Genomic DNA, 15,060 nt, shown 5'->3' with positions numbered 1-15,060 from the left:
CACATGATAGATGGAGTTGTTAATTCATCATTGCACTATAATCTGATAATCATGAGCATAAATCGGATGGTTTGGGGAGGGGAAATGCTAGTGCACTGGCTAACATGGGAAAAGGAGCAAAAGTTATGCGCGTACCATGAAAAACGGAGAGAGTAAGTGCTTTTCTAGTTACTTCAAGAGAAGTGATCGTTTATACACTCCATTATTATCATTGGCATTTTTCAACGCAAATGTTTATTACCATTGTGGGTACTTATGCAACTATTATCACCAACATAATGTAATGGCATTGGTAGTTCAAATCTGTCTGGTGATTTGTGATGAATAGGTTTTATTAAATTTCACGATCTAGATATTTTTTTTCTTAAACTATTAATCGTTTTACATAACTACATTTATTCAGAATTTGTGACAGTGCTATACTTAGATTTAATTTTGCAAAAATAAATGCATTGTAATACAACTGGTGTATAACATGTATACATGTCATATGTTCAGTCGTTAGTTTCATGAAGTTTGTTGACAGTGCTATATTTATATTTAATTTTGCAAAAAGAAATGCATTGTAATACATGTTATACATGTCATATTTCCCGTAGTTAGTTTCATGAAGTTTGTTGATTCTTTGTTGTATATAGTTTAGTGAATTCTTTAGAGCTATTTGATATTTTTTTTAGCAGGAGAGCTATTTGGTTCTAGATAGAGTGCACCAACCGTGTTGTCCTTCGCTCACCTTTTTTTTGTGTGATTTTCTCTCATTTTTGTTGTCCTTCGCGATACATGAGAATTAAACTATCCAACTGTACATAAAACAGGCGAATCAACCTGTGGTTGAGTTGGTTGGGTGGACAGTGGTATCCCCAACCCACCAGGGTTCAAATCCTGGTGCTCGCATTATTCCTGGATTTATTTCAGGATTTTCGGCGATGCGCTTTCAGTGGGAGGAGACTCTTAAGATGAGTATATGCGCGTGTATATGAACGCTTGTGTCTGTACTGATGCTCAAAAAAAACTGTACATAAAACAGCATCACAATCTAGTTAAATCCACCCGTACCCCGCAACACAGGGTGGCATAGTATAGTACTCCGGTTAGTAATTTGTTGAGTGGCCCTAGTATTATTGACACTCCACGTCGTCTAGCCAGCTCTTGCTGACTGCAGGCAGCGCCAGATAGCAACGGTCATTGACAACTCAGGCAAGGCATGGTTTTGCAAGCTAATATTCCATCGTTTGGTGTGGTTTCCTTTCTAGATTCTGGAATACATCTTGGACCATCCTTCTGGAAGTGTGCTACGAGCACTCATGCTACGGATGCTTCTGGATCTCACCTTTCGGGTATGTGTGTCGCACGAACACAGTCTATCGCTTGGATATTTTAACTCCCGATGAAGCTAGAGCGGACATTTGGCAAGCTAAATGCCAAGGTTTTCTATATGGCCAAATATGCTGCGATTAGCCCTCCGACATCGGACATGCAATAGAGTAGTAGCACATATCCGGTAGCTTTTCCCTGTGTAATACTTCGTCTGTCTTAAAATAAGTGTCTTAACTTTAATACAACTCTGTACTAACTTCAGTACAAAGTTCAGACACTTATTTTGGAACGGGAGAGTAAAATGTTAGATGTTTTTATACCGACAATTCATTTGGGCCAATAGTCGTTTCGTGCCGACATACGAGAAGCTCGATAGGATACTCATGAATACCGAATGGGAGTTAAAATTTTCTATGGTAACCGTGCGGGCCCTAGAGCGTATCGAGGCACTACCGGATCATGCACCATCATTCTTGGTTCTAAATCTACAAGCCCATCTGCTGGCCACCCTTTCAAGTTTGAATTGGGATGGCTGGACCGGGAAGGCTTTGCAGACAAAATTAAGAAAGTATGGGAGAGGCCTGCCGTTGATCATACACCTATTCAGAGATGGAACTTTAAAATAAGGGTCATAAGGCAGTACATCTCTGGATGGACAAAACACACCAATGGGTCGTACAAAAAAGAAAAGCAACGCCTCTCAACTATTATTGACGACCTCGATAAAATCGCAGAAACTCGCATCTTGTCTCAACAAGAGATTGAATTGAAAAATCAATCCAATAAGAAGATTGCACGTCTTCTGCGTGAAGAGGAAATCAAATATTACCAAAGATCCAAAGCCGATTTCATCTTGAAGGGAGACAATAATACACCATATTTCCAGTAGGTCGCCAACGGCCGGCATTGGAAGAAGTGTATTTTTAGTCTCCAACAAGATGAGGGGAGGATCGGAGGTCAGGCAGAGCTCAAAAGTTATATCACTAAATACTACAAATCTCTTTTCGGAGCGCCGGATGAAGGGAATTTCACCCTCGACGAGACCCGAAAAGATGATATTTCACAGGTCGCGGCAGAAGAGAACGGTATCCTCACGACACCTTTCTCTGAAGAGGAGGTAAGCGTTGTAGTATTCCAAATGGAACATAGCAAAACTCTTGGTCCTGATGGCTTCCCCGTAGAATTCTATCAGAATTTCTGGGATGTCATCAAGACCGACCTTTTGGAGTTGTTCAATTGTCCTTATGCCGGCCAACTTGAACTATTCAGGCTTAATTTGGGTGAGATTGTTTTGTTGCCGAAAATTAAGGAGGCTGAGCGGATTCAGCAATATAGACCCATATGTCTCCTTAATGTCAGCTTCAAGATTTTTAATAAAGTGGCTACTAATAGGTTCAACACGGTTGGTGATCATGTCGTATGGCCATATCAAACAATATTCATGCAAGAAAGAAATATACTCGAGGGAGTAGTAATTCTACATGAGACCGTTCACGAGATGCATCAAAAAGACATGAGTGGAGTAGTTTAAAAATTTGACTTTGAAAAGGCTTATGACAAGGTCAAATGGTCATTCCTTGAACTGGCCCGGAGAATGAAAGGATTCTTCGATAAATGGCGCGAGTGGATCCAAAATTTTGTTAGTTGAGGTAGTCTAGCCATCAAGGTCAATGATGATGTAGGCCATTACTTTCAGACAAAAAAAAGACAACGCCATGGTGACCCCATGTCTCCAATGTTATCTAACATTGTTGCTGACACGTTGGCTATTCTAATTGATCATGTCAAGTAGGACGATCAGATTGCAGTAGTGCCACACCTTGTGGATGGAACATGACCTGGACAAGGCTCGAAACCTGAAACTATTGCTTTCAGCATTTGAGCAAATGTCAGGCCTTAAAATTAACTTTCATAAAAGTGAACTCTACTACTTTGGAGATTACGCTGACCTGTTTGGGCGTGCGGAAGGGCAATTCCCAATTAAATATTTGGGAATACCGATTCATTACCTGCATCTCACAAATGCAGAATGAAAACATGTAGAAGAGCGCTTAGAGAAACGATTGAGCAGTTGGAAAGGAAAGTTGCTCCTTCTTGGAGGCCGGCTAGTCTTGATCAATTTTGTTCTCACAAATATGGTTCTCTATATGTTTTTTTAAATCCCCAAAAGAGGTCTTGCAAAGGGTGGATTGTTTTAGATCTAGACTTTTTTGGCAAGGAGATAGTGAAAAGAAAAGGTACATGCTGGTCAAATGGAGCGTGGTACATGCTTAGCATTCAAGAATGATGCATTACTTAGTAAATGATTGTTCAAACTACTTACTGAGGATGGCATTTGGTAAACCTTCCTGCGCAATAAGTATCTAGACCAAAAGGTTGTGTCTCGGGCCTATTAGAAACCTGGTGACTCGCACTTTTGGGTTGTTCTGATGACGGTAAAAAAACATCTTTTACGTTTTGGATCATTTGCGACAAATGACGGGTCGGAAATTCGTTTCTGGGAGGACAACTAGCTAGGAAATGCCAACCTCCGAGAACATTATCCTGCTTTATACCACATTGTTCGCAGTAAGAATGATACTCTTGCATAGGTCCTCAGTTCATCCCCGTCGAATATTTCTTTCACGCGGGATTTGATCGGCCCCAGTCATATGCCATGGCAAAAAAATTGTGCAGATTGGATTCGATTAACCTGGCATAAGAGCGGGATGTGTTCTGTTGGAACCTCGCTACATCTGGGTCCTTCACAGTCGACTCTTTGTACCATGTGCTCGCGCATTGAGAGGTCCCGTGGATAATAACAAAAAAATTGGAAGTCGAAGATTCCATTAAAATTTAGAATATTCATGTGGTATCTTCTGAGGCGAGTTGTGGTAACCAAATACAACCTTGCTTGTCGCAATTGGCAAGGAAGTAAGAAGTGTAGCTTTTGTACTCACAGTGAGACAATCAAACACCTCTTTTTACAGTGCAAGCTTGCGTCTTCTATATGGTCAATCATCCAAATAGCGTCCAATTTATATCTGCCCACAAGTGTTGCCAGTATTTTTGGTCATTGGTTGGATGGTATTTTAAATAGGTTCAAAACGTTATTGAGGGTGGGAGCGTATGCCTTATTGTGCTCGCTTTGCCTATGTAGAACTGAAGGAAATATGCCCTAGAGGCAATAATAAAGTTGTTATTTATATTTCCTTATATCATGATAAATGTTTATTATTCATGCTAGAATTGTATTAACCGGAAACTTAGTACATGTGTGAATACATAGACAAACAGAGTGTCACTAGTTTGCCTCTACTTGACTAGCTCGTTGAATCAATGATGGTTATGTTTCCTAACCATAGACATGAGTTGTCATTTGATTAACGGGATCACATCATTAGAGAATGATGTGATTGACTTGACCCATCCGTTAGCTTAGCACGATGATCGTTTAGTTTGTTGCTATTGCTTTCTCCATAACTTATACATGTTCCTATGACTATGAGATCATGCAACTCCCGAATACCAGAGGAACACTTTGTGTGCTACCAAACGTCACAACGTAACTGGGTGATTATAAAGGTGCTCTACATGTGTCTCCGATGGTGTTTTGAGTTGGCATAGATCGAGATTAGGATTTGTCACTCCGATTGTCGGAGAGGTATCTCTGGGCCCTCTCGGTAATGTACATCACTATAATCCTTGCCAGCAATGTAGCTAATGAGTTAGTTATGGGATGTAGCATTACAGAACTAGTAAATAGACTTGTCGGTAACAAGATTGAACTAGGTATTGAGATACCGACGATCAAATCTCGGGCAAGTAACATACTGATGACAAAGGGAACAACGTATATCGTTATGCGGTTTGACCGATAAAGATCTTCGTAGAATATGTAGGAACCAATATGAGCATCTAGGTTCCGCTATTGGAATTGACCGGAGACGTGTCTCGGTCATGTCTACATAGTTCTCGAACCCGTAGGGTCCGCACGCCTAACGTTCAGTGACGATCGTATTATGAGTTTATGTGTTTTGATGTACCGAAGGTAGTTCGGAGTCCCGGATATGATCACGGACATGACGAGGAGTCTCGAAATGGTCAAGACATAAAGATCAATATATTGGACGACTATATTTGGACATCATAATGGTTCCGAGTGAGATCGGGCATTTACCGATGTACCGGGAGGTTACCGGAACCCCCCGGGAGGTATATGGGCCTTATTGGGCCATAGTGGGAGAGAGGAGAAGGGAGCAAAGGAGGCCCCCCCCAAGCCCAATCCGAATTGGGAAGGGGGCCGGCCCCCTTTCCTTCCTCCTTCCTCCCCCTTCCTTCTCTCCTAATCCAACTAGGGAAGGGGGGGAATCCTACTCCCGGCTGGAGTAGGACTCCCCTTGGGGCGCGCCTAGGAGGCCGGCTCCCTCCCCCCTCCACTCCTTTATATACGGGGGAGGGGCACCCCATAGACACACAAGTTGATCATTGATCTCTTAGCCGTGTGCAGTGCCCCCTTCCACCATAATCCACCTCAGTCATTTCATAGCAGTGCTTAGACGAAGCCCTGTTCCGGTAGCATCATCATCACCGTCATCATGTCGTCGTGCTGACGAAGCTCTCCCTCGACACTCTACTAGATCGTGAGTTCGTGGGACGTCACCGAGCCGAACGTGTGCAGATCGCGGAGGTGTCGTACCTTCGGTGCTAGGATCGGTCGATCATGAAGACGTACGACTACATCAACCGCGTTGCCATAACGCTTCCGCTTATGGTCTATGAGGGTACGTAGACAACACTCTTCCCTCTCGTTGCTATGCATCACCATGATCTTGCGTGTGCGTAGGAATTTTTTTGAAATTACTGCGTTCCCCAACAGTGGCATCCGAGCCAGGTCTATGCGTAGATGTTATATGCACGAGTAGAACACAAAGGAGTTGTGGGCATGGGTATATGCACATTGCTTGCCGTCACTAGTTGATTCTTGATTCGGCGGCATTGTTGGATGAAGCGGCCCAGACCGACATTACGCTTACGCTTACGCGAGACTGGTTCTACTGACGTGCTTCACACACAGGTGGCTAATGGGTGTCTGTTTCTCCAACTTTAGTTGAATCAGATTCAATGTACATGGTTCTTTCTGAAGATCAAAAAGTAATCATTATACCACGTTGTGGTTTTTGATGCATAGGTAAGAACGGTTCTTGCTCAGCCCGTAGCATCCACATAAAACTTGCAACAACAAAGTAGAGGACGTCTAACTTGTTTTTGCAGGGCATGTTGTGATGTGATATGGTCAAGACATGATGCTAAATTTTATTGTATGAGATGATCATGTTTTGTAACACAGTTATTGGCAACTGGCAGGAGCCATATGGTTGTCGCTTTATTGTATGAAATGCAATCGCCATGTAATTGCTTTACTTTATCACTAAGCGGTAACGGTAGTCGTAGAAGCAATAGTTGGCGAGAAGACAACGATGCTTCGATGGAGATCAAGGTGTCAAGCCGGTGACGATGGTGATCATGATGGTGCTTTGGAGATGGAGATCAAAGGCACAAGATGATGATGGCCATATCATATCACTTATATTGATTGCATGTGATGTTTATCCTTTATGCATCTTATTTTGATTAGTTAGACGATAGCATTATAAGATGATCTCTCACTAAATTTCAAGGTATAAGTGTTCTCCCTGAGTATGCACTGTTGCTACAGTTCGTCGTGTCGAGACACCACGTGATGATCGGGTGTGATAAGCTCTATGTTCACATACAACGGGTGCAAGCCAGTTTTGCACACGTGGAATACTCGGGTTAAACTTGACGAGCCTAGCATATACAAATATGGCCTCAGAACACTGAGACCAAAAGGTCGAGCGTGAATCATATAGTAGATATGATCAACATAGTGATGTTCACCATTGAAAACTACTCCATCTCACGTGATGATCGGACATGGTTTAGTTGATGTGGATCACGTGATCACTTAGATGATTAGAGGGATGTCTATCTAAGTGGGAGTTCTTAAGTAATTTGATTAATTGAACTTTAATTTATCATGAACTTAGTACCTGATAGTATTTTGCATGTCTATGTTGTTGTAGATAGATGCCCATGCAGTTGTTCCGTTGAATTTTAATGCGTTCCTAGAGAAAGCTAAGTTGAAAGATGATGCTAGAAACTACACGGACTGGGTCCATAACTTGAGGATTATCCTCATTGTTGCACAGAAGAATTACGTCCTGGAAGCACCGCTAGGTGAAAACCTGCTGCAGGAGCAACGCCAGATGTTGTGAACACCTGGCAGAGCAAAGCTGATGACTACTCGATAGTTCAGTGTGCCATGCTTTACGGCTTAGAACCGGGACTTCAATGATGTTTTGAACGTCACTGAGCATATGAGATGTTCCAGGAGTTGAAGTTAATATTTCAAGAAAATGCGCGAATTAAGAGATATGAAGTCTCCAATAAATTCTGCAGCTGCAAGATGGAGGAGAATAATTCTGTCAGTGAACATATACTCAGAATGTCTGGGCACCACAACCACTTGACTCAACTGGGAGTTAATCTTCCTGATGATAGTGTCATTGACAAAGTTCTTCAATCACTGCCACCAAGCTACAGGAGCTTTGTGATGAACTATAATATGCAAGGGATGGATAAGACGATTCCTGAGCTCTTCGCAATGCTAAAGGCTACACATGTAGAAATCAATAAGGAGCATCAAGTGTTGATGGTCAACAAGACCACCAGTTTCAAGAAAAAGGGTAAAGGGAACAAGGGGAACTTTAAGAAGAACAACAAGCCAGTTGCTGCTCAAGTGAAGAAACCCAAGTATGGACCTAAGCATGAGACTGAGTGCTTCTACTGCAAAGGAACTAGTCACTGGAAGCGGAACTGCCCCAAGTATTTGGCGGAGAAGAAGGATGGAAAAGTGAAAGGTATATTTGATATACATGTTATTGATGTGTACCTTACTAATGCTCGCAGTAGTGCCTGGATATTTGATACTGGTTCAGTTGCTAAAAATTTGCAACTCGGAACAGGGGCTATGGGCTATGGATTAAGCGAAGATTGGCTAAGGACGAGGTGACGATGCGCGTGGGAAATGGTTCCAAAGTCGATGTGATTGCCGTCGGCACGCTAATTCTACATCTACCTTCGGGATTAGTTTAGACCTAAATAATTGTTATTTGGTGCCAGCGTTGAGCATGAACATTATATCTGGATCTTGTTTGATGCGAGACAGTTATTCATTTAAATCAGAGAATAATGGTTGTTCTATTTATATGAGTAATATCTTTTATGGTCATGCACCCTTGATGAGTGGTCTGTTTTTACTAAATCTTGATAGTAGTGATACACATATTCATAGTATTGAAGCCAAAAGATGCAGAGTTGATAATGATAGTGCAACTTATTTGTGGCACTACCGTTTAGGTCATATTGGTGTAAAGCGCATGAAGAAACTCCATTCTGATGGACTTATGGAATCACTGTATTATGAATCACTTGGTACTTGCGAACCATGCCTCATGGGCAAGATGACTAAAACACCGTTCTCTGGAACAATGGAGCGAGCAACAGAGTTATACGAAATCATACATATTGATGTATGTGGTCCAATGAACATTGAAGCTCGCGGCGGATATCGTTATTTTCTCACCTTCAAAGATGATTTGAGCAGATATGGGTATATCTACTTAATGAAACATAAGTCTGAAACATTTGAAAAGTTCAAAGAATTTCAGACTGAAGTAGAAAATCATCCTAACAAGAAAATCAAGTTTCTACAATCTGATCGTGGAGGTGAATATTTGAGTTATGAGTATGGACTTCATTTGAAACAATGCGGAATAGTTTCGCAACTCACGCCACCTAGAACACCACAACGTAATGGTGTGTCTGAACGTCGTAACCTCACTTTATTAGATATGGTGCGGCTATGATGTCTCTCACTGATTTACCGCTATCGTTTTGGGGTTATGCTTTAGAGACGTCTGCATTCACGTTAAATAGGGCACCATCTAAATCCCTTGAGACGACACCTTATGAACTGTGGTTTGGCAAGAAACCCAAGTTGTCGTTTCTTAAAGTTTGGGGCTGCGATGCTTATGTGAAAAAGCTTCAACCTGATAAGCTCGAACCCAAATCGGAGAAATGTGTCTTCATAGGATACCCAAAGGAGACTCTTAGGTACACCTTCTATCACAGATCCAAAGGCAAGATATTCGTTGCTAAGAATGGATCCTTTCTAGAGAAGGAGTTTCTCTCGAAGGAAGTGAGTGGGAGGAAAGTAGAACTTGACAAGGTAATTGTACCTTCTCCCTTATTGGAAAGTAGTTCATCACTGAAATCAGTTCCAGTGATTCCTACACCAGTAAGTGAGGAAGCTAATGATGATGATCATGAAACTTTTGATCAAGTTACTGCTGAACCTCGTAGGTCAACCAGAGTAAGATCTACACCAGAGTGGTATGGTAATCCTGTTCTGGAAGTCATGTTACTTGACCATGACGAACCTACAAACTATGAGGAAGCGATGATGATCCCAGATTCTGCAAAATGGCTTGAGGCCATGAAATCTGAGATGGGATCCATGTATGAGAATGAAGTATGGACTTTGGTTGACTTGCCCGATGATCGGCAGGCCATAGAGAATAAATGGATGTTCAAGAAGAAGACTGATGCTGACGGTAATATTACTGTCTACAAAGCTCGACTTGTTGCAGAAGGTTTTCGACAAGTTCAAGGAGTTGACTATGATGAGACCTTCTCACCCGTAGCGATGCTTAAGTCCGTCCAAATCATGTTAGAAATTGCCGCATTTTATGATTATGAAATTTGGCAAATGGATGTCAAAACTGCATTCCTTAATGGATATCTTAAATAAGAGTTGTATATGATGCAACCAGAAGGTTTTGTCGATCCAAAAGGTGCTAACACAGTGTGCAAGCTCCAGCGATCCATTTATGGACTGGTGCAAGCCTCTCGGAGTTGGAATATACGCTTTGATAGTGTGATCAAAGCATATGGTTTTATACAGACTTTGTGGAGAAGCCTGTATTTACAAGAAAGTGAGTGGGAGATCCGTAGCATTTCTGATATTATATGTAGATGACATATTGTTGATGGCAAATGATACTGAATTTCTGAATAGCATAAAAGGATACTTGAATAAGAATTTTTCAATGAAATACCTCGGTGAAGCTGCTTATATATTGGTGTAAGGGCATATTTATCCCTAAGGTGTTTTGGTGATTGATGACAATGCTTTTGCGGACTAATCGTGTGTCTTGAGTTTCCCAGACGTTTCATCGCTAGGCACAAGATGGTTTGGTGTCCCTCGAAGACTATTGAAGACGGCGTTTTTCTACGTTTCTTTTTGGTGGATTTGAGTCGTAGGAAAGCCATACTATTAAGAGGGGGTCCGCATCGGAAAGGTTCGGGTGGAATCATCACGTACACGTTTTCTTCCTTGTCCCCTCCTTTCCCCTGCACTTTGGAGCATCCTCCGTTTATCCTCTTTGCCTTGTCCTGGTCGCTGTTGATGGGCTTGCGGTAGTACTGCTCCGTGGAGAGCGGTAGTACCGCAGGCACCCGCGGTAGTACCGTACTACGGCGCGGTAGTACCGCAGGTGCCCACGGTAGTACCACTCCTCTAGAGTCGTAGTACCGTGGCCCCCAGGCCAAGTACCGCTCCTTCGCGGTAGTAGGGGCAGATGTAATTTTTTACATCCGCGCCACCGCGGTAGTACCACATCCCTTGCACGGTAGTACCATGCGCGGCCTGGCTCAGCTGCCAGGCGGTAGTACCGCTCCTCAGCGGTAGTATTGTGTCAGATTTTTGCTTCGTCCGTTTTCCAGCGGAAGTAGGCACGGATGTATTTTTATCCGCGCTCTTCCCAGGCTAGGGGTTTCCTGCCTTGCGGTAGTACAGCAAGGGGGAGCGGTAGTACCGCGCCTGCGGCAGTACCGTCCTCAGCCCTTGTGCTATAGGTCTGCCCTAGCTACTGCTGTTGCTACGGTAGTACCGCTTGTCAAGAGAGGAAGTACCGCATGGCCTTGCGGTAGTACCGCTAGTCTGGGGCGGTAGTACCGCTGGTCTAGGGCGGTAGTACCGCTGGTCACGGGCTAGTAGGTGGATAACAGTTGGATTTTTGTCCTCAGCTATAAAAGGGGTGTCTTATTCTTCTAGTTGACCACCTCTTCCAACCCTAAGCTCCATTGTTGCTCCAAGCTCCATTTTCGCCCGATCTCACTCCCTATCCAATCAAACTTGTTGATTTGCTCGGGAGTGGTTGAGAAGGCCCTGATCTACACTTCCACCAAGAGAAATTTGATTCCCCCCACTAATCCCTTGCGGATCTTGTTACTCTTGAGTGTTTGAGCACCCTAGACGGTTGAGGTCACCGCGGAGCCATAGTCCATTGTGGTGAAGCTTCGTGGTGTCGTTGGGAGCCTCCAATTGAGTTGTGGACTTTGCCCCAACCTTGTTTGTAAAGGTTCGGTCGCTGCCTCCAAGGGCACCAATAGTGGAATCACGGCATCTCGCATTGTGTGAGGGCGTGAGGAGAATACGGTGGCCCTAGTGGCTTCTTGGGGAGCATTGTGCCTCCACACCGCTCCAATGGAGACGTACTTCCCCTCAACGGGAAGGAACTTCGGTAACACATCCTCGTCTCCACCGGCTCCACTCTTGGTTATCTCATGCCTTTACTTGTGCAAGCTTATTTGCGATATATCTCTTGCTTGCTTGTGTACTTATCTTTGTTGCATCATATAGGTTGCTCACTTAGTTGCATATCTAGACAACCTACTTTGATGCAAAGTTTAAATTGTTAAAGAAAAGCTAAGAATTGTTAGTTGCCTATTCACCCCCCTCTAGTCAACTATATCGATCCTTTCAATTTGTATCAGAGCCTCGTCTCTTTATTAAGGACTTTACCGTCCGAAGAGTATGGTTGACGTCGTAGAAGGTGAGGAGGAGCACTCCGGTGCAAATCCGGCATCTTCTATGGGAGATGGGGGAACCGCGGTCTCTCGTGAGGAGTTCAATGTGGCGTTGGACACATTAAAAACCTCCATGACGACCGAGGTCAAAAGCATGTTTAAAGATTTCTTAGAAGAGCTTAAACTTTCCACCGCACCGTTGAAAGTGGGTGATCCCGCCAACAAGGTGACAGATGCTACCTCCGACAAGGGGGAAGCTACTAGCGAGAAAGCCCTTCCTACTAGTGGTAAGAGTGGCACCGGCATCTTTGCCCATGTGGAACCTCCACTTGTCTATGGTGGACCTCTCCCTTCCACTCATTTGAATCATGCCGGGCCGGCCCCTAAGATTGAGAAGAATGTTGAATTTGACTCTTGGGTCTATCGTTTTAAGCGTCATTTAAATCATGTGAACACTAACCTTTGGAGAATCATTGAAGAAGGTTTCTATCCGCATGACTGAAGCAACTTCACTCCTAGAGAAGCCATGGATAATCAATTCAATGAGAATGCTCTCTTCATCATTCAAGAAGCTATCCCACCCGAAGACCTTCCTCATCTCCGGCCTTACTCCTTGGCCAAAGATGCTTGGCGCCAAGTGGTTTCCCTCTACCGGGGAAGCGCAAGCATTCAACGCTCCAACTATGAAGTGGTGCAAGATGAAGCCGATGAGTTTGCAATGAAAGAAGATGAAGAACCTCGTGAGCTCTATCGGAGGGTAACCAAACTCGTGGTCTCGCTCCGAGATCATGGAAGCAAGGACACGGATGACAATTGGATCAAGCACAAATTCCTCAAGGCAATGATGCCCTACCACAAAGCCATGTCCTCCATCATTCGTCAAAGGCCGGACTTCCACACCTTGTCCTCAAGTGATGTGTTGGATGAGTTCGTTGCTATGAGCATCTTGGACAAGACCGCCGACAATGCGGTACTTCGCTCTCAAAGAGTAAAGAAACCCAACCTTGCTCTAAAGGCCAAGGTTAGTATGGAGGAAGAGGACGAAGAGGAAGAAGAGGAGAGCAACCTCGAAGATATGAAGTATGCCTATCATGAACACATGGCCCTTGCTTCAAGGCAATTTTGGAGCAAGAAGAACTCAAGGCCCAACTTCAACAAGAACAATTCAAGTGGCACAAAGGGCAAGCAACGAGTGAGGACTTGTTTCAATTGTGGCAATGTAAGCCACTTTGTTGCGGAGTGCCCTTATGAGAAGAGGGAAGACAATGGTGGCAAGCTCATCCGAAAGGACAAGGCCAAGTCGTTCCCCAACAAGAGCAATTTCACCAAGAAGACTCCTCCCAAGGCATTGGTGGTACAAGAAGAGTACAATGAGGATGATGAATATGGTGAGTCAGTTGCCATGGCCTCCGTTGCCATTGCAATGACTCCACGGGTGTCTCTCTTCGACTCACCCAACGAGAGCATCACCGCCAAGTGCCTCATGGCTAAAGCCACCAACAAGGTAACCCCCAACATCAAAACTACCATCATTAATCATCCTTCTTCAACGGATAGCATTGATGAACATGAGGGAACTAATGTGGAGGTGAATGAGTTTGAGGCCTTTATGGTTAAACTCAAGGGTAAATCCAAGAAGCACTTTGTTGCTCTCTTGGAACAACTTGGTGAAGCCAATGACATGATCGAGGCTCACGAAGATACCATCTCTAAGATGGAGGGGCATAGCCATGACTATGCCGATGAGATTTCGGATATTTCCAATGCTCTTGAGGAAGAGCGTGGTCTTCGTTTGGCTCTTGAGGAGTCTCACAACGATGATCATGCTAAATTAAAGAAAGATCTTGATCATGCGCTTGTTGTTTCTCGTGTGCTAGACTCCGAGAAGGCAAAGCTTGGGGTTGATCTTGCTAGACTCAAAGAGGAGTTTGACATTCTCGACAAGGCTCACAAAGTCTTGAAGGGTGTTCATGCTACCCTCAAGGAGTCTCATGATCAACTCCAAGTGAAGCTAACCAAGGAGAAAGCCACTTTTCCTCGTATGGTGTTAATGGATAATGCAAATGCTACTAACCCTTGTTGTGAGCATGTGCATCTTATTGAGGAGAATGTTAAGTTGAAGGAGCAACTTTAGAAAGCCCTTGTGTCATGCATACAAGGTGAGAAGAACCTAAACGACCTTTTGAGAAATCAAAAGGGAGTTGTGGCCAAGGAGGGGATTGGGTTCACACCCAACCCCAAGAACAAGAAGAAGGATAACAAGACCAAACGACCTCCTCCTCTCAAGCAAACGTTTGTGAAGGAGGGAGAGAGTGCTTCCAAGGAGAAGAAGAACAATGCGAAGGGTGGCGGTGTCAAAAAGGGTAATGCCACCCCTCCCAACAAAGTCGGCGACTTTAATCCTTCTTATGTGTTATGTCATGCTAGTGATGGACATGTCTATGCCAAATTTATTGGCTCTCCTCATGAGTACATTGAATGGTCTATTTGGGTTCCCAAGACCCTTGTTACTAACATCAAAGGACCCATTACAAAATGGGTACCTAAAACCAAGCATTGATCTCTTGTAGGTGTTTGCTTCCGGTGGGGGATCATGGTTACTCGATAGTGGAGCTACAAATCATATGACCGGAAGCAAGGACTTGGTGGTGGACATGCACAAGATTCCATCTATGCCCACCAATGTCGAGTGGGGTGATGCCTCATCTTCTAAGGTATTGGGACTTGGCAAGGTTGTCATCTCTCATGATCTCACGATCGAGAAGGTCATGCTTGTTGAGTCCCTTGCATACAATTTACTTTCCGTTC

The sequence above is a fragment of the Triticum urartu genome, chromosome 4A (assembly GCF_056163025.1).
Source record: "Triticum urartu cultivar PI428250 chromosome 4A, HENAU_Tu73, whole genome shotgun sequence".
Lineage (NCBI taxonomy): Eukaryota > Viridiplantae > Streptophyta > Magnoliopsida > Poales > Poaceae > Triticum > Triticum urartu.
This window is presented reverse-complemented; position numbering follows the sequence as displayed.